Source organism: Ursus americanus, chromosome 2 (genome assembly GCF_024610735.1).
Source record: "Ursus americanus isolate L20-20 chromosome 2, mUrsAme1.1.p, whole genome shotgun sequence".
NCBI lineage: Eukaryota > Metazoa > Chordata > Mammalia > Carnivora > Ursidae > Ursus > Ursus americanus.
Window position 1 is genome coordinate 35,270,697 of NC_142128.1, and position 21,182 is coordinate 35,291,878.

General features: G+C 39.7%; 1 protein-coding gene and 1 pseudogene across 12 annotated transcripts in view; both read right to left on the reverse strand.

Moving 5' to 3' along the window:
* Positions 1 to 21,182, reverse strand: part of RBFOX1 (RNA binding fox-1 homolog 1) — a 1,395,365-nt gene that overhangs the window by 1,015,616 nt on the left and 358,567 nt on the right. The window lies entirely within an intron of this gene.
* On the reverse strand, positions 7,716 to 8,064 carry LOC123783314 (large ribosomal subunit protein eL33 pseudogene; annotated as a pseudogene).

The window sequence follows — 21,182 nt, forward strand, 5'->3', positions numbered from 1 at the left end:
TCATGGAAAGAGAAAAAAAATGGAAAAAAACCCCCACTATGTGATACTTAAATAAGCTGGCCCATAATTCAAGGTTGACGGTTGTTTCTCCAAAGTCCAAGTAAATACAGATTAAAATGAATCCAGATTCTAAAATTAAGACAGGTAATAGAGAAAATAGAAGTTTGAGGGATAAGGTTACAATAGATGAACATAAAAATATGCTCAGCCCAATAAAGTTACAGCAAGCAAAATGCAATGTTGTAAAAATCCATCTCTTGGTCATAACAGAGAAAAGATTTACCTGTTTTCTTATAGTAAAGGCATTTTCCAGAGTTGATTTGCTTGGTTAAAAAAGAAATGACAAGAAAAGTTTGATTACTTGCCTTTATTTATAAAATTAGGATACACCAGATTGCCTGATATTAACTGGTTCTTGTATAAGAGCAGAGAATACCGAAGAAGAAGAAGAAGAAGAAGAAGAAGAAGAAGAAGAAGAAGAAAGAAAGAAAGAAAGAAAGAAAGAAAGAAAGAAAGAAAGAAAGAAAGAAAGAAAGAAAGAAAGAAAGAAAGAAAGAAAGAAAGAAAGAAAAAGGAAGGAAGGAAGGAAGGAAGGAAGGAAGGAAGGAAGGAAGGGAGGAAGGAAGGAAGGAAAGGAAAAGAACAGAAAAGGAAAATGAAAAAAAATCAAGTTCCAATTATCCTTCAGGGTGCAAAACATTTGTTATAATAAAAATGCAGTAGTAGAAGATATCTGGAAAGGTTTCTGTGCTTGGGTACAAAAATAAAGACAGATGGAAAGAAATACAGGTGGATGGAGAGAGAAAGGGGGTAGAAGAGGGGAAAAATAAGGAAAAAAGAGAGAGGGGAAGAAGGAGGGAGGGGGAGGTGGGAGGGGGGAGGGAGAGAGAGAGAGAGGGAGAGAGGGAGGGAGGGAGGGAGGGAGGGAGGGAGGAGGAAGAAGGTAAGTAAGGGAGAAAATAAATATTCTCCCATAGGTAATACTTCCTCCAACTCTTCGGAGAAGCAATTTTCTCTTCATAATCCGTGAGTATTCTAATATAGAGGAAGCGCTGGCATGTGTGGAGAGTGTGAGTGGGCAGATAAGAGTTGAAAAATCCTGCTTTCTGTATGAAAATCAAGAATGCTGCCCGCATTCCCTATGAATGCCAGTGGTAAACAGCTGTCGCGGATTGACTGTAGTTTACTTACTTGAAGAACAGCCCTCTTAAAACTTAATCACAGCAAACCACAAAGGCAAGTTAGTCCATTTCACAAATACATTTATACACATGGCCTTCGGATTTCTGAAGATACATTTTGATCAAAAATAGAGAATCACAGTTGAGAAAGATTTTATAGTCTTCAACCAATTTACTGCCCAGCTACCCAAATAAAGAGGATTACACAATCATTTTTTACTGCCTCCGTTATATATTGCATTCATTTCTGTGTGACCATTAAAACCATATGAAAATGAGTAAATTATGAGATATCTAAAGATACTCAAAAAGTGACTCTTTCAGCAAGGAATTTAATGAACAATTTCTAAGATGATTTTGCCAACAAAACTTTTGGATTCAGAATTCCCATGGGGCCCCTCTTAAGTAGGGGGAGACACAGCTCTGTTGTCAACAGAAGTAAGTAAAACCACCAATTTCATTGTAATCTGAAAATAATGGCTCAAGGGACAGGCTGAGATTGAGTCTTCTAGGTGATCCTTCTAGGCCGATAAATGTCGTATTCAACACTCTGCATATTTTTTAAATGCCTGGCAGTTAATTCCATCACTTTGGAAGTCAGAGCACATTTCTCCCACTTGATCTCTCAAGAAGGGCAACTCTTGTTTAATTTAATGAAATGATCCAGAGCCTATTTCTTAAGTCGAAGCATTTCCAATATCGTCAATGTAATCTCTCTTCCTTGGGAGTCAGGAAAAGCAGCGAAGGTAAGGCCCCACCAAGGCAACCGGCACGGTAGACATGTTTACACAAACATGCAACACATATTCCCACACACGCACACACATGCCCCATCGGAACGTGAGCGTGCCAACTTTCCAAAAGCACGGCCCATCTGGCCAGTCATTTCATAAACCTCCCATTTAAAGAACCGCGCAGCTCTTGCAAAACCCCTGCTAGCCTATTGGGACTTTTACGGGGTTTCTTATAAACGCTTATTCATCTCTGGAAATAAAGTTAAACGGAGCCAATGAGAATGGGCAATGAAGTTCCCCCACTAACTTCTAGTCAGTAAGAAAATCGATTCATCTCTCCCGACTCCTCCGTAGCCTCAAACGCCCCTCGCCCTCTCCAGATGTCCTGTGCCCCTAGGTGCTCCCGGAGCGAGCCCTGACCCAGCCGCGGAGGTCCCCGGGCTGGCCTCACGTACCGTGTCTCACTCACGCGCTGCAAGTGCATCCGCAGCCTCCCATCGCCGCTTTGGTTTACCCGGATTCCTGCCGCCGCCAAGTCCCTATTCTAATCAGCAGCCCTGGAGGCGCACACGCCGCCACCCTCTCTGCGTGAACGTTGGACAGCGGCTGACGGCGGCTCCTCTGCCACAGGCAGCCAAAAATGTCAATTTGCACACTCCTCCCCCCTGTCGCCCGCCCCCGGTCCCTGTCCCTCTCCCACCCCCTCCCGCGAGTCAGTGGGCTTCAGGAAGCCTCTGCAGAAGCTGCCTTTTCTCCATCCCTCGCTCTCCCTCTCTGCCTCTCCTTTTCCTGACAGTGTTTAGAGCCCTCTTCTCTCGCCTTACCTGAAGGGCATCTCCCACGACTGCAATTAGCTGCCAAGATTTCATTGTCGGCTGCAAAGTGCCTCCTGTTTCCTCCCCGGGAGAACACGGGAGAAGTCCGAGGCAACAGCAAACGGCAGCCACGTGCTAGCAATGTAAATGACTCCAGTCATCTGTCGTGCGCGCCGTGCCTGAGCTCGCCCTGGCTGCCTGGCAGCCTGACACCACCACCGCCAGCAGGTGCAGAACGCGCCGGGAGAGAGAGCGAGCAGCCCGAGCAAGGAGGCATTCAACGTGGAGACGCACACAAAGGGAGGACACCAAGGTGCCAGGGACTCTGCCGCGCCCCAGCCCAGCTTCCCAGGTGGCCTCGGCCTCCGCGCCAAAACACTCGCCAAATTGGACGCCCAATGTTTTTGCAAAGTCTTGCAGCCCCGGGAATGGGGCGATGGATGCTGAGGCTGCGTAGGTCCCGCCTCCTCGCTTCCCGGAGCACTAGCAAAGCACCGAGCAGGGAGCTGGCAGCAGTATCTCCCCGCTTGCCCTCCCTCTCCCTCTCCTGCACGTGTCCCTTCCCTTGTTCTTTCAAGCATTAAATATGTACCACATGACAGAATAGGGCACCTTGCACGGTCCTCCGAGTCCACACTTGACAACTAATTTTAACTCACAAGCAGTGAAATGTCTAAAGGCAGGATATAAGCACTTCCAATTACTTACACTACTCCTGCATTATTCAAAATGTCCACGGGACAGTATTTATGACTTCCAATATGCTACTCCACATATAAATACTAGTAAAAGATGGAAAACCCCATCACCGCCCCCCCCATAGGTTTTTCTCAGTGTTTCCTCAGAGAAACGATTATACTTTTCCTACTAGTTAAAACTTTGTGATCTCAAATCTTACACATTATCTGCTAAATGAAAATGCTCTAAAATATAACCCTGCTTTGAGGAGGAAATATCTGCCCTGTCCTGTTGAGCTTCAGAAATCACCTATGAAAATGTACTTACCTTGAATAACAATGGCATCAAAGTAAATTTCCCAAAAAATCCACAAAGATCTGTGACTTTTTTTTTTTTTTTTAATTAAATGGGAATGAGTTACACCAGGCTCTGGCTATTCCCAGTCTAAATGCTGCTTTCGTTAGAGACAAATCTTTTGGATGTAGAAAAATTAGGGTGTTTTTTTTTTCTTTACAGTCGGAACTGCAAGCTACATACACTAAATGGCCTTGTTTTTCCAAGCACTTATTAGTTGAACAGGAAGGAAGTAAACGTGGAAGAAAATTTTATGTATATGTATAGACTACATTCGATTAACAGTGAAATATTCATTGGATTCCTGTGTCATCTTCTTGGATACTTTATTTTAGTTAAAGTCCTTGTGCACAAGTGATTAGGATTTTATATATTGGTAAGCAAATTTTAAAATGCTAATAAATCTTTCAAATATTTATTTGCACATTTATTATAGCTCCCTATCTTGAGGCAATATTTCCAGGTTTTTTTGGAACATGCCAAGTCCCTTACATAACCATCATCCATCTCTGTCACGCCAGTAACAAAATGAGAAGAAGGTTTTTTTTTTTCCTTCTATGCATTAAGACTGTTTTAAATATTGCATCAATATAGTTTTTAATTTGTTCCTTATGGAGTTAAGAAAAGTTGGTGTATGTCTCTGCCTGCCTTTGGCAGGGGCAGTGGCATTTAAAGGATGCTAAGACAGCATTAGACAGACCTTCCTTTTACAATGATGGTGCAGTACAGAATACACTATACGCTGTGGTTATTTAAGTTAAAGTCTAATATATGCACATATCATCTCAGGTCAAGGTTTTCAATAGCATTGGGTTAAGTGGCAAAAGGTTTCTAGACTTTTGCTTAACCAGAACCCTGTATAATTACAGAGATACACAAAATAAAGTCATATTATCGCAGCAGAAACTGGCATTCTCACGGGAATCATCTGATTCACAAATCAGCTCACAAAAGCAAGGTTAGGGGAAGTTACGGATGGTGGGGGTGGTGGGTGGAAAGATAGCAAACCCTAATTACAACCCCATTGTCCCCGTGCTCCCTGGCACATATGGCCATTTAATCACGGAGAATGACAACCTTGGCAGATGTTGCCAAACCTGGTTATTGATATAAATTGCTATTCTCATGTGTAAGTGCCCAAGCAAAGACTTAAAACAATGTCTGTACTAATCCAGAGGGAAATAAAGGTCCACACTAGCATCTGTGGTAACAAGAGGATACACAGCTAAAGTGGGTTCCTTGCTTCCACTCCAAAGGAAAACAGCAATGAATGAAATCTCCAAACCAAGGACAGAGAAAGTCTCCCTGTGGGAATATAAATTGGTATCACCATTCCAGAAACCAATTTACTGGTAGCTATTAAAATGGAAAATGTGCACACCCTATAACCAAGCAGTTCCACTTCTAGGTCTGCCCTAACAAAATACATCTATAAGCTGTACTCGTGGATATACCTGCACCACTGCTTGTCATGGAGGAAAAAATGACGAATACTTACCGGTATAAGAAAATGCAATTTATCCTATGCTGGAATACTATATGGTAGTGAAAAATGCATACTAAGGTATGCATAATCTATAGCTATATAGGCATGAATGTATATGGAGATGAAAATATCTACACATACTACATAAACATAGTTTTCAGTCAAAATTTTGCTGAGATTAAAAATGCAAGTTTTAAATGATTCATACACTATGGTACTATTTATGAAAGAAAATGCAAAAAAGGAATAATATTATAGATTTTCTGTAGTTATATGAATATTTGTGGATATACAGAAAATGACCCAGAGCTGAGGCAGGCCAGATTCAGCCTCTGCCTGCTTTTGCACAGCTCACAAGTTAAACTTTTTTTTTTTTTAATTTCAAAATGTTAAAAAAAATTAAAAGAACAGGAATATGTGAAAAACATAGTAAATTCTAACTTCAGTGTCCATGAATGAAGTTTTACTGGAATACAGCTATGTCCATTTGTTTATGCATTGTGAGTACAAAGCTGGGTAGTTATGACAGAGACCAAATGGCCCACAAATCCTAAAATATTTACTATCTGGCATTGATCTGGAAGAATAGGCCCCAAATTCATAATAATGTTGGGAAAGAGAGAGGGTATTGCTACTGATGGTAGAGGTTGAGACTTCAATTTTCCTTTAAAAGAACATTTAGGGGCACCTGGGTGGCTCAGTGGGTTAAGTGTCCAACTCTTGATTTTGGCTTAGGTCATGATCTCAGGGTGGTGGGATCAAGCCCCGTGAGGGACTCCATGCTCAGTAGGGAGTCTACTCTTTCTCCCTCTCCCCCTCACCCGCTCATGCTCGCTCGCTCTCTCTCTAAAAATAAATAAATATTAAAAAAATAAAAAATAAAAAAAGAGCATTTATATATAAAAGGTCTTGTTTCTGCTTTATGTACACAAACCTTGTTAAGATAAACATATATATATATATGCACATACATCTACCATTTTAATAAAGTTTGTATATACATAAACCCTTAAAATACACCTTTATATTGTATATTTAAATATATGTATGTATGTGCATGTATGTGTGTATACACACACATATACATACATGTATATATACATACCTGTATGTATATATACATACCTGTATGTATACATACATACCTGGAAGAAAACACTCAAAATTGGCGGTTCTTGATGGTAGAAATAAGGGTGCTTATTATTTTCTTCTTTGTTATTTCAGGTATTTGTCAATACCCCAAACAGATGTAAATATAAGAAAATGGTGGACACCTCTGGCCATGTGAGTTGTGAAAATTGCCATTGTGCCAATAGTGCTTTTCTCCCCCAGAAACTGCCTTTTCTCTTCAACTGTTGAATGATAAGACCTTCAAAAACACATCAAGGTTTAGCTTACACTCACGTAACATTTCTGGAAAACTCCAGTATCTAATTGCTTCTTCATAGGAAAAAAAAAAAATTCTAAGCTTCAATGCACTGAAGATTTTTATAAAAATCAATCTTATCCTTGAAGTAAAATGTGACGTAGATTATCCCTTCTGCTGGAAGTTATGGTAATGACCTACTGAGATATACCTCACAATACAGTAATATTGCTTCTTTACCAGTTCGAAAATATTTTCCTATAGAAAAGCACAAAGCAGGTTCTATCTGAAAAAAATAAAATAAAATAAAATTACATAGCAACCACACTGGTGCTTTGTAGGATTAGAGCAGCGGGACCTAATGATTTTCTTCATCGTGACATCTAATAATCTAATAATGCATCAGGAAAGGTGAGCTTAATGAAGCATATTCAGATGGGAGAGCATACGATTTATGATGGGCTTGTTGTGGTTATATTCCTAAATGGATCCCATTAACTCAACATTGGTTGCTGGTAAATGGCCACATTTCCTAATAGACAAATGCATGAATCACCTGGGCATATTTTAGAACTGTGCTCTATAGAATGGTTCACCTTACAACTTTACTCTAGGACCAGGAGAATGACCTTTTTTAATGAAGCTTAGCAGACTTTCTTTGAGCAAGAAACAGAATTATTGGGGCGCCTGGGTGGCACAGCGGTTAAGCGTCTGCCTTCGGCTCAGGGCGTGATCCCGGCGTTATGGGATCGAGCCCCACATCAGGCTCCTCCTCCTTCCTCTCCCACTCCCCCTGCTTGTGTTCCCTCTCTCGCTGGCTGTCTCTATCTCTGTCAAACAAATAAATAAATAAATCTTTAAAAAAAAAAAAAAAGAAACAGAATTATTGCAAAAGAACATGCATTCTACCTCTTCATCATTTAGCAGGTACATGTAACTTTATCCTTGGGCGGCATGTATGAAGCACACTACTGAGAGGATTTTTTAAACAGTGTTACAACAAACAAGTATTGTTTTCAATCCTTTTTATAATTATAAAACCAATATGTTCGTTTGTTTTTTAACAGAGCTACACCTTTATTTATTTACTTTTCAGGAAGTTTAAGTCCTTGAAGGGTACAGCATCACAGGGATTCTGTGGTCAATGGCTTTAGCAGGAAGGCTGCTTTGGAATCTGGCACATATCACACCACTGTTTCTGTGGCATGAGCCCACACAGAGCACGAGTGACTTTTCCCCAGATTACTTGGGTTTTGTACAATTTGCCACCAGGAGTCACTGCGTTGCTCTTTGCTCTGTACACAGAAGCACTTCTCTTGCCTAGATAGAATTCAGTTTCATCTCGAGCATAAACATCTTCAATTTTAAGAAGTCCTACGTGCTCCCTCTGCTTCCGAAGATCCCGCTTACAACCAGCAAAAAAGGCATTGCACCACAGCCTTTCAGACATATTTGGAGCCCTGATCCCAGCAGGCTTGCCCCCAAAGCTCAGCAGCAGGAGCTTCCCTCACCTCCTAGGTGTTTATTGTGGAAATTTGAGAAAATCAGAAAAGCATAGGGAAAAAGTCACTCATTATTTACCACCCAGATAGCCACATGTAATGCATTGCAAATCCGTCCACTTCAAAGATTTTTTTTTAAAGATTTATTTATTTATTTGAGAGACAGAGGGCACCAGCATGAGAGCAGGGGAGGGGCAGAGGAAGAGGGAGAGAATCTCAAGCAGATTCCTGCTGAGCGCAGAGCCCACACAGGGCACAATCCCAGGACCCTGAGATCAAGACCAAGAGTCAGACGCTCAAACAACTGAGCCACCAGGCACCCCTCACTTCAAACATTTTTCACTGCATATGTAACTGAAAAATCATGAGTACATAATAGACATTTTACCATATAAATTGCCTTATAATATTTTTGCACTTTGTAATATATCATGAAGATTTTCTGCCATAAAAAATTAAAAAGACATCAATTTTGGTATGCCACCGTAAGGATGCACAATTTCTTTTCACTCTATGTTAAATAACACTGAAATGAACATCCTGATCCATAATGTTATGACCTTATCTCTGTTCATTATTTCAGGATAAATATTTGGAAATAAATTACCAAGTCAAAATACAGGTACCATTTTTAGGATTTTAGATATAAAGAACCAGAATCCTGGAATGTTCTACTAATCCATATACCCAGTAAAAGGATAGAAGAGAACCTATCTGACCCTGGGAACAATTTTGAGCCAACTATTTCTTCTTTCAGTAACCATCTTCTTGGATCTGGCTCGGTTCCTCTCTCATCCACCAGCCCCAACTGGGCCACCACACCATTGCATGCTAAATTAGCATAAAAGAGCTCAAACATAGAAAACAAAGGTGGTAATGGGGAGCAATTTAAATCTAAGCTTATTTAACCTAAGTGGCTAGTGGCTGCCCATTTTATCTTAATTGCCTTTTAAACTAAAATCAATGTTAAATTACCTGAACAACAGCTTCTGCACAATTGCAAACTGAAAATTCTTTAAGTGCCTCCTCAAAAGCCTTTGGCTCTTGTTTGGCCGACTGACAGGAAAAGAGTCTCTTTCTTCTTTACTGTGTTCCAGCTTTGGACTATGGGATATGATTCAAGGATGGACACTCCTGAAAACAACCACCATGTCAGCTCTAGGATGAGCTGCTTCTTGACATGAGGTACGTAAAATGCAATCTGGATCATGAAAATGAAATTTAGATAACAGTCCCTCCTTTCTTCCTCCTGCCTTTCCTCCCATCAACAATGAGAGATCGAATATACAAATGGAAAACCTCCAGACCACATACACAAATGGAACTTGGACCTATGATCTGCGGGAACCAGCCCAGGAAACCAGCCTGCTATCCACAAATCATATTTGTAGGAAATCAGACCACTTCTGACTTCCATCTCTTGGTGATCAGCTCAGGAAGCCAAACAAAAGCCCTATAACAACTGGCTCAGAAACAGCCATGACTTGATTAGTAATAGACAGTTTTCCTAATTTCTGTACCCACTTCCAACTTAGGACCAACAGAGAAAGCTCAATATGGACCCAACCAGTCACAGAGAAGGTCCTGCTTCTACTTGGTCGACCTGCAGCCTTCCCAGGACAAAAGCCTCCAGTTAGGGCACAACTGAAGCCTTCCCTTTTTTTTCAACTATAAAGCTTTCTCACTCTATTGCCTGACTTTGAGTCTCTGACAAAACACAAGTGACAGTGGCTAACTCCCTTGCTGTAGCATGCTCTGAATAAACAGTCTGCTCGTTCTCATTTGGTTGGTATTTGTTTATTTCCACAGTGATTACTTGTTTTCAATACTATGTTAGGTAAATAAGATAGACAAAACCCTAGCCCTCAGGGAGCTTATGTTCTAGTGGGTAAGACAGACAATAAACAAGGTAATGACAGATTTTAGTAACTACTATGTATGAAATAAACCATGCATTGAGATGGGGGTGTAATTGGGGTAGATGCCTTAGATATGATTCTTGGGTTGCTGGGAGTTATTATTACATGGTTCAGCTTCCTGCTTTTGTTTCCTTCAAATACTGATTGGGTATATGCCATCTGACTTGCACTGCTGAGTCACAAAAAAAGGGCAGCTTTATGTTCTCTGCCAGCAAAGAGCCTCACAGGATGATGTCCGTTCAGTGATAACCGAACGCAAATTGGAGAAGTAGGTGGGGCCAGAAATAAGATTCATGTTGTGACCTATGAGGGCTGAGGAGGCAGTGGGGAAAACCTTTCAGATACTACAAGGTGTCCTCAGGCCCTGGAGCAGAAGACTGGGGTGGATAGTGAAGGGGTTCAGGACTCCCTACTCCAAAATATGGCACCTCGACATATTGAATATTTTAAGCTGAAAGAATCTGAGTAACAGCAGGTACAGGAAGGACTCTCTGACCACCTCCCTACCATCTACTCTGAAGCAGGTCATAAGATCTCATGGGAGAGGTGCCCTCCCTGTACGTGGAAGAATGAACACCCTTATCTCCGAAGACGGAGGGACACAGAGAGGACTTGCTAAGCTCTCCCCAGTTTACCACTTAGTTCATATCATATCTCCCCACAACTTCTGACCCTTCATCAAACCTACTATAAAAATGCTCACACTTTGGGTCTTCAATTCCTTATGAAATCTCCTGTGTCATGTAAAACTTACACTAAAAAAAAAATTTGTATGCTTTTCTATTAATCTGTCTTTTGTCAGTGTAATTTATAGAACCCCAGCCAGAAAACCTAAGATGGGTAGAGGAAAAGATTTTCCCTCCCCTGTATGGGGAGAGATACACACATTATTACTGGTATTTCTGTATGTAATGCCAGCATGGACACTTTTAACACAAAAGAGGTTTGCTTGGAGATAGCCTCAAAGGCTCATGCTACCTTCTTTAGAAAAATTTTCCCTTGATTTCCTAAATAGGGGATCTCACAGACATTTTGGGAAACAAAAAGTCATAAGAGGTTAGAAATCACTCTTCTCCCCAAATCTCCTCATCCATAGGTCCCAGTAGTATGTCACCCTACAAAGAAAATAAGGAGATAGAAGAAGACTCCTAACTCTAATGCCTTGATTTGGTCTGGGCCCAAGACAGAATGAGGGTAGAAATCTTACACACCTGGGGGTGTCCTTTACTCAACTTTGAGAGATGGAAAGGCTGTTGATGCTAAAGGTATGTGTAATACTCAGCCAACATCTCTCCATCCCCATCATAGAGCTCACTGCCCCCTACCCTTACAGGATTTCTTAGAGAAACCTCTCCTCTTGTGCCCTACCACAAACAATCCCCAGTCCAGGAATTAGGGCCAGACACATAATCCTCTCTGGTCAAATCAGATTCACTCCTAGAGAGACTTTTGGAATTGGGAAAAAGAGTGGTGAGCTTTGACAACTGGACTTGGGAGACTGGGTAGATTTTCAAGGTAGAGTCTGATGAGTAGTTAAGAGAAACAGTCTATAAAGAAATAAAGAAGTAGAGACAGGTGACTTCAAGAAAGAAATGGGAGGAAAGAGTGAGAGACAGAGAGATAAGCAGAAACAAGACTCTGGCCCCAGAGGAAGACAGAGATGGGGACGATTGTTGTCTTGGCCACTGAAAGCTTTCTTCTTACTTCTATATTACTTTTCTTCCCCATGTCCTTCTGATGCAAGCTGACTTCCTGCAAAGTCCCAACCATACACTCTATCCCTGCTAGAATCTCTAGACATAGTTGGGCTTACACAGGACATGGCCAGCCTGCAAAGGAGTCCCCAGATCCCTTTGCTTTGCAGAAAAGCAAAATATCCCAATGCTGAGATGAATAAACCTCTTTCCTGTGTCTCATGATCTTTCATGAAGCATAACTGGTGGGCCAGCCTGTCAGAAATGCAATTTAAAAATCTAGTGCTAAAATAAATACAAATTCTCTGACACTAGAGGCTTTATTAGGCTTTTCTTTTTTCCAATTGTAAGCATAAAGATGTCTTCCCATCTAAGAATGTCACCAAAAATATAATTGATTGATTCATTCTTTTAACATTATATATGTGAATGCCTACTGAATTCCATATATGAATTCCAGAATCCTTGTCAGGCCCAGAGATACAAAGCTGAATAAGTTTGTTAAAGAATTATAATAAGTATTATAATATAAAACAGCATTATAATTATATGCATTATTATAAGTTTATATATTTGAAGTTCATATTATAAGATGTGTATATATATTATAATTATAAGTGACATAAAGTGTGCTATGCATCTGCTTGGTATAGGAGCCTTTTTGCTCTGCTTAAGGTCAGAAAGCAGACTGCAAAGGATTCACAAAGTAGTGATGCTTAAGTTAGGTTTTAAAGGATGCATGGTAGCTCATTCAACATGGTCAGTAGGGAATGGCAATCTAACCAGAGAAAACAACCTACGTAAAGGCACAGAGCCATGACTGGGTGAGCTAATGCCAAGGGTAGATGTCCAGGCAGGGAAAGTGGGAATAGGTCAGATGATAAAGGGCCTCTATATCATGCTAAGGGGTTTGGAGCCCATTCCTCTGCAAGGAAAGTGGAATAGTCAGTGGTTAGGAAGGACACTCCAGGTGGAGTGTGAGAATGGACCACTGGAAGCAGGGACATCCATTAGGAGATTCTTTTATTACATTTCAGGCCAAAAAATGATAAGGGTTGACACAAATGAAGACATGGCAGTGAACATATAATGGGAAGGAAAGATTTGATAAATATTTTATAAATAGAATTAAAAGGACTCATTGAATGACTGGAAAATATGTAGGGATGGGGATGGTTTAAAAAAAAAAAAAAGGAGAGGCCAAAAAGTCAATGTCAATTCCTAGATTTGTGTTGTAAGTTATTGATTGAATGGTGGCACCAATGACCAAATTCAGGAATATCAGATAAAGATCTGGAAAGCTAAGAGGCTCATTTTGGTCACACTGAGTTGGATATAGTTGTGGAACCTCCCGGGGACTCTGGAGAGAGGCTGAAGACCATCTGGAATTCATAAGCATAAAAGCTGGAGCCATGGACATAGAACAGATAATCTTGGAAAAGTAGATACTCTTTGATATTTGATACTATTAATGCCCAAGGCAACACAATAGGATACAGTTGTTAAACAAGTCCGAAAATACATTTGAAATAATGTACAGTAGACAAGCCTGTGCCACATCTATGCTTTCATATAACAATAAAGTCACACATTTAATATTTGTGAGTAGTTCACAATAGTAAGATGACCGAGGTGGTTAAATTCAAGCACTTAACAACCGTTACCGTAACCAACTGGATCAAATATTACCTTTTTAACATTCTCCGCCTATTCAGGAAGCTCTTAATGGGACATGTGCTCTAAAGCAAACAGCCAGCCCTACCTGGACGCAGGAACTTTAGCTATAAACAATGTCTAATCAGGTTTCTATATACAAATACTTAAAATGACTGATAATAGTAATAAAGTACTAACTAAGCAAATGTCTGTTTGCCAGGCACAAAGGAGATGATTAATGAGTGTTTGCTAACTACAGGACTTACTGTGTGTCAAGTTTGAGCAGGAAAGAGATTTCTTAGGGTCACTTTGCTGTCTAGAATGTGAGCTCCATTGGCATCACAAACCCTTATCACTAGTAAGATGGAAGTTATTCACCCACCAACCACTTAGTCCACATGAAATACAGTACATGATTGTGAGGTTCCTATCTGCTGTCCTATTGGTCTTGATGGCATTGGAGGATTTCTAACTCCCACTAAGTGACCCTATGGGATATGAGGGCACTCTGGAATGCTAGGATGATTCATTCTGCAGGAAGTTCAAAGTTCCAATTCTGAGAAGTCACATTGTAATCTTAATCAAGTTATACCCATTCAACTGGAACATGGGACAGTTAGGAAAACAAAAGAACGGGAAGCCAACGTGAACACTGATAGCAACTGCACAGGCATCCCAGGCACTGTACTTATGCTGAGGAGTGAGTATGAAATAGGAGATGGGAATCTGCTCCTCATTCCTGGGTTTTGGGCTCTCAGATACCCCTCAGAGCAGGGGCAGCTCACCTCCCGCAGTGTGAGTCTCCTTTTTAAAGCCACATCTTTTCCACTATGGCATGAATGGCCCCTTAAAGCAAACCAGTGCCTCATCTGGTGTTTAATCAAAGAAGAATCCATTTCACAGCTAGATTAAAATTTGGCTGTGACAGGTCTCCTAAAGAGATTCAACCTTCTAACCTCTACTGATGGTTGCATTTTCAGAACTTGACCAGCACATCAGAAGCAACCATTTTATTTGTTACTAGGACTTGATGGTGTTGCTACAAACTCCTGGGTATGATTTTATTTTCCACCCTTAATTTTTATATTTTACCCCAGCACTTTATTTTTTTCTTTCCATGCCCCTTTCCTTCCTTCGCTACCAGATCTCCAATATCCTCTTGACAAAACCCTACCATTGACCTCACACAGCCAATATCCACATTCAGGTTCCAATGCATATACTGCAAGCTCTTTCTATCTGTAGTTCTTTTTGCTCATGTAGTAAGAGAGGACCTGCTCAAGGCTCAAAAAAAAAAAAAAAAAAAAAAGAATGCCTTAGAGTACTTTCAAATCCTGGGACTTGTGGTTCATGAGAAAAGTTAGAAGAGGAAGGGACAACTGCGCAAGACAAGAAAAATAAGGGCACATTTTAAAAGTCTATGCTGAATATTTTAAATGTTTTAACACAGACACACAAATAAAATGATTTTATTTATCTTTGCAAATGGAAAACAAAAAAAATAGTCATTTAAGGGCTATTTAACAGATGAGAATTTTTGTGGCAAAATTATTTCCCATTAGAATTGCTAATAAAACAGAAGGTACTGTACCAATCACAGTTTGAGTGACAACGATGTGTCAGTCATGATTTCTAAACCTAATTCTGTTTTAAATGTCCCACTGCAGATGGCAATGTCCTAAACTATAATTGTGCTCTTTACAAAACCATTCCAGGGATTGTAAAAATATATTAATTTGTGCATAAAAGGCAGTGTGGTTCAGTAGTGGGACACAAGTTTATCAAGTTGTATGATTAATTGCAATTCTGAACCTTGCAATTTTGCCAGTGTATCTGGGTGACTTACTTTAAGTCTTTATTTGGTGAAAAAATAAAAGCGAAACTATAGGCCCTTCATGATCAAAAAACATAAGCCAAATAGACTTCCAGTGTTCCTAATCATCCTTAACCCCACCACAGTATGGAAGGCATTGGGCATTTATCTACCTTATGCAGTAAGTCTACCCTGTGCAATAAAGAGCTGACTTCAAAGAGGTATCCTTTTGCAGAGAAAAACACCATCCCCACCCTACACACACTCTTCAACTTCCATCCCCCATCCCTCAGGCCTGGATACAAATAAACTCTGTTTCTTTGGTATTTCTTTTTTCTTAGCTCTAAAGATAAAGAATGTTCTGGCCATAAAGATGACAGTAGAGACATTAAAAAAAAAAAAAAAGCTTATTCTGGGATATTCCTTTTAACCCTTTACTGATAACGTTCTTCTGTCTTAACAAAGGTATAGAGTTTGAAGAATCAAATGTAAGAACTGTACAGAAAAATAAAAGTCACCTTTGGGTGATGTTATAATTTACTGTTCTGCAAAACTTCCCTTGTAAGTAGCACTAACTAATGACAAAGGACTTCCTAAGCCTTTTCCCTAGAGTTCTAGAGGCATAGATGTAAGAATCCAATGGCATGTAAATGGTGTTTGATTTCTCATGCTTTCTTTTAAAAATTCATGTGCCTTCTCTTACCTATATATTTGTTTGCTTTTAATATAAAAAAATAACACCTTACCTCCAAAAGCTTTGAGCAAAATTGATGTTTCAGGAAACTAGCTCTATGTACTCTGTGGCTGAAGGTCCCTATCTCACCAAATTATATGTCTAGGGGTTATAAATACTGCAGTTGAGGAAACCCAGCTACTATAAAGTCACCTTGCCTGGATATTTATGTATGCCATTATATTTAATAGTAATAAAAATTATTATTATAATAAAAATGACAACACTATTAAAAATAAGCACCATATTAATGCAACCTGAGTTCTTGGTGTTGCTACAACACTTTACATATAATAATCCATTTAATCCATCAATATCATTAATCACTACAGAAATAAAAACCACAATAAGATATCACCTCATTCTTGTTAGAATGGCCATTATCAAAACAAAACAAAACAAAACACAGAAAATAAAGTGTTGGACAGGATGTGGAGAGAAGAGAACTCTTGTACACTGTTGGTGGGAATGTAAATTGATGCAGCCACAATGGAAAACAGTATGGAGGTTCCTCAAAAAATTAAAAATCGTATTACCAATTGATCCAGCAATCCCACTTCTGGGTTATATACCCAAAGGAATTGAAATTAGGATCTTAGAGAGATCTGTACTCCCATGATCAGCATTATTCACAGTAGTCAAACATGGAAATAACCTAAATGTCCATGGACGGATGAATAAGTAAAGAAAATGTAGTACATACATCCAGTGGAATGTTATTTGGCCTTGAAAAAGAAGGAAACCCTGCCATTTGCAACAACATGGATGAACCTGGAGAACATTATGCTAAGTGAAATAAACCAGACACAGAAGGACAGACAAGGCATGATCCCACCTCATAAAGGTGTCTAAAATAGTCAAACTCATGGAACCAGAGAGTAAAACAATGGTACCAAGGGAGGGGTGGGGGAGAAGGGTAATGGGGAGATGTTGGTCAAAAGGTACAAAGTTACAGTTACATAAATAAGTTCTGGGTATCTACTATACAACAGGGCCTATAGTTAACAACACTGTGTTGTATACTTAAAAATTTGTTAACAGGGCAGTTCTATGAAGTATGCTTACTACAAAAGAAAAACATACTATAAAAAAGAGCAAAATTTGGAGGTGATACATAAATTTATGGCCTCAATTGTGATGATTTCATGGGTATGTACTTATCTCCAGGTTCATCAAGTTGTGTACATTAAATATCTACAGCTTTTTATATGTCAATCCTACCTCAAAGTGGTCTGAAAAACACATATATATAATTAAGATAATTATAACTAATATATTAATTAAACCTCATCATGTCATTAAATGCAATTCATAAAAATAATTAAATAATATAAATGATTCGATCGACTGCATTTAACTGTATTAAAGTCAACATGAAGTGGGAATATTTGTACCCAGATAAGGATTCTATACCTTTCTGCCCAGAAATCAATCTGAGTAGATTCTGTTTTTCTTCACTTACTTTACAGTCAGTCACATCACTAGAATCTAAGTATGAGCATCCACACTGAAAAACATGCTATGATTCAAAGTCGAAGAGCCTGGTGTAGTTCAAAATACTTCAGAAAGATAATAAAAAAGATGAAACTCTGACTTAAGCCTCTTTGGGTACATGTTAGGCTAGTTCTTTATCCGTTGATTTCCTTTCCCGAGAGAGTCCTCCCATGCAATTGGCACCAGGATAGGGGAGAGAGGATATGTCCAATCACCTTACACCCAGCAACCATCAGCTCACAGTCAGACATGTCTAAGTTTGAATTCTGGCTCTGCAAAGTTCCAAGAAATTTGGCAAGTTATTTAAATCCTCCTGAACACCCGTTTTCTCACCTCAAAAATGGGTTTAATACCAACAAATTCAGATGGCTGCTGAGGGGATTAAATAACATATGTGGAAGTACCTAACACAGTCACACTGAGATAGAGTAGGCATTTAAAAATGTTTGAAAAAATAAAATGATGTCAATATGCACTCAAGAAGGGGTGCCTGGGTGGCTCAGTCACTTAAGCATCTGACTTGATTTTGGCTCAGGTCATTATCTCAGGGTTGTGAGATTGAGCCTGAGTGAGATTCTCTCTCTCCTTCTGCCTCCCCACCTCTGTCTCTCCTTCTCTTAAAAAAAAAAAAAAAAATGCACTCAAGAAGATTATAATCACTGATGGTTTTGAAATTTTTTTTGGTAAGGATTTGCTAGAAAGTTTAAAGGTTATATACACACTCACAAATATATATGGTTTTCAAGTTTCTTACTGGTATATCAATGACTCAACTCAAACTTCAGTCTAAATCAGGAATGGACAAACTTTTTCTGTAGAGGGCTAGAGAGTAAATTTTTTCTGCTTTGTGAGCCACACAGCCTCTATGGCAACTACTCTGCCCTTTTAGCACAAAAGCAAGCATAGACAACATGGAAACAAATGAGCAAGGCCGTGGTCCAACATATGTCACTTAAGGACACATATATTTCTTTATAAGTGAGAAGGCTCTGGTCTGAGTGTGCATTAAACGCACGGATGAGGATATTACTTTCCTTGTAGATTTTAGAAACTGAGTCCTAGGAACTCAAGGGCTGAGTTCAACTCCAAACTCATTCAGTACAGAAATGGAAATAAAAGATATCCAGGAAAGGATGGAATCAAATGCACGGTGTTATCTTGACTCTTACAGGTTCATCTACAAGGTCAAAAGAAGGACAGCGCCATTAGGGGCCAGAAGGGATGGAAAGAGTGCCTTTCATCTTCCTGTCCAACAAAACAAATAAGTGAACAACAACAAAACTCACTCCACCACTTTTTTATTTTTCCAAGTAGCTTGCTCTGCCTTGTTCTGCAAACACATAAAGTGTTAAAACAACCACTCTGCCTGAGTAAAAACCTCCTCGTAGGGGAACAAGAGGACAGAGATTGAACGTTGTCATAAAAGGTAATTCCATAAGAGCAACACTTGCAAATATGTCCAGGGCTTTCAGGTTTATAGCATATTTTACAAACACTCGCTATTAGATACTGTTCACGATAATCAGGCTAGATCTGAGAGACTGTGATTATTATGCCCATTTTGCAAAAGAGCATATGGACTTTCCAGAGCTGGTAAGCACCTTGCCTGGGGGTAACAGAGCTAATAAATGATGGCTTAACAACCGACCCCAGAATCTTTCTCTCAGAGGCTTAGCTCTCCTTCTGACAAATACTATTACCTAGTTTTAATGCACTGCTATCCAGTCAACTTGGCTTAAACAAACATTGTAGGAAGGAGAAAAGGTGAAATGCATTGAGCAAAGTGATTAATGCTGTTGCTGAGTAATTAATGTTTTGAATATGATCCGTAATCCATATGGAAGGTGTAATCAAAGCACGAGAGAGGTGACCTGCCCACTGTAGGGTAAACCTTTGCAAAATACTAACTACGACAGTGATAGGAGGGCCGAATCCTCACTGAGGAGCTGCTTTCCTTTCATTAAAAGATTTTGGGCTTTGGTGTTCATATGTATAATTGCCCTTCCTTTAAATGTCAGGCCAAAGCAGGCCAGATGGCAATTTTGTAATCAATCCACTACTGATATACATTAAATTGGATATGATTTTGATATTATAAATAATGCTACATTGAGCCAAACCTTTTCACATATTTTCTTTTCTGCACTGGCTATTTTCAAAAGATAAAACCAGTTGAAAACATTTGTGCTATAGGGTTAATTAATAAAAGAGGCATTGCTGGTTACAGCTGTATCTTTTTTAATACAACTTTTCAAAGGCCATACCAATTTACACTTCCACCATCCATATATAAGGATTTGTGTTATCTCAGTCTTGCCAAAATCAGGTACTATCAATTTTGTTAATCTTTTGCCAATTCAAGATATGAAAACAGTATCACATTATTATTTTAATTTGTATTTCTCTGGACACCAACATTAAGTACAGCCATTCGAGCTGCCCCCCAACCTGGATCAAAGAGTTGCCTTCACCCCAAGGGCCAATATTTGATCAAAGGCTGGTGGCAGTGACAGGAGAACATGAAGCAATGACTCATTTAAAGGGTTGAATGAATTTGCAGAAATAATATGGAAATTTGAGTCACACTGTATCAGCTGTAGTGAACATCACTAGTTTGGGATTATCAAGGGGCAACCCCATCCTTCCAGTAACAGCATTTACTGTTTTCTTAGAGGCTTTCCCTCTCTCAGGGAGGGTGAGCCCCCAGTTTGGGTGGTTCCTGTAGAGTTGCCCCTACCCCCTAGCTCATGCAAGGCATGTGAGCTAGCCTAGCTACTGAGGAACTCACATCCTTCTGACAATGGGGATTGTTTTAGTAATGCGCATGTATGAGGGCTGAGGCTGTTAAACCTGGGGCAGTGAGTAAGCATTGTCCCACTTTATAATGGTGGGGCAAACCTGGAGATTGAGTGAGCAAGACCTGGTCCTGGTAACATAGTTTAAGCTTCTAGATCTAGTAATCTTACAGCAATTACTGGAGTTTTGAGTTCTGAAAGTTAATATTCTTCGTTTTTGCTTAAACCAGCTTGAGTAGGGTTTCTGTTACTCAGACCCAAAAGAAACCTAATGAGTACATCAGTTCAAAAAGTTTCTGACCTCAGGGGCATCTGGATGGCTCAGGTGGTTAAGCATCTGCCTTCAGCTCAGGTCATGATCTCAGGGTCCTGGGATCAAGCCCCACATCAGGCTCCCTGCTCAGCGGGGAACCTGCTTCTACCTCTTCCTCTGCCTGCCCCTCTCCCTGCTTGTTCTCTCTCTCTCTGTCAAAATAAATAAAATCTTAAAAAAATAAAAAAAGTTTCTGACAACAAATATTACCAGCCCAGCACTTTAATGTAAGGAATTCTTGTCCTCCCTATGTCATTCAACAGCTTCATGCCAGGGTTGAAGGGCATTAATGAGAGAAACTCTAGACAGAATAGGAAATAAGTAGCTGAAGGGAACAAGTAAAGAGGGCAGAAATGGTAGTGTGTGTGTGTGTGTGTACATACAAATTAGTGGAAATGGTGAAAAACTGAATAAATGGTGCTGGGTTAGCTGAATAACCTTTTCAAGAAAAATTAAGCATGCTAAATTTCATACTTAATTTTGAAAAAGTAAATTCCAGGGGTGCCTGGCTGGCTCAGTTGGTAGAGCACATGATTCTTGATCTCCAGGTTGTGAGTGCAAGCCCCATGGTGTGGGTAGAGATTACTTAAAAAAAAAAAAAAAAAAAAAAGGAAATCTCAGGTAAATTAAAAAATCTAAAGAAAAGGCA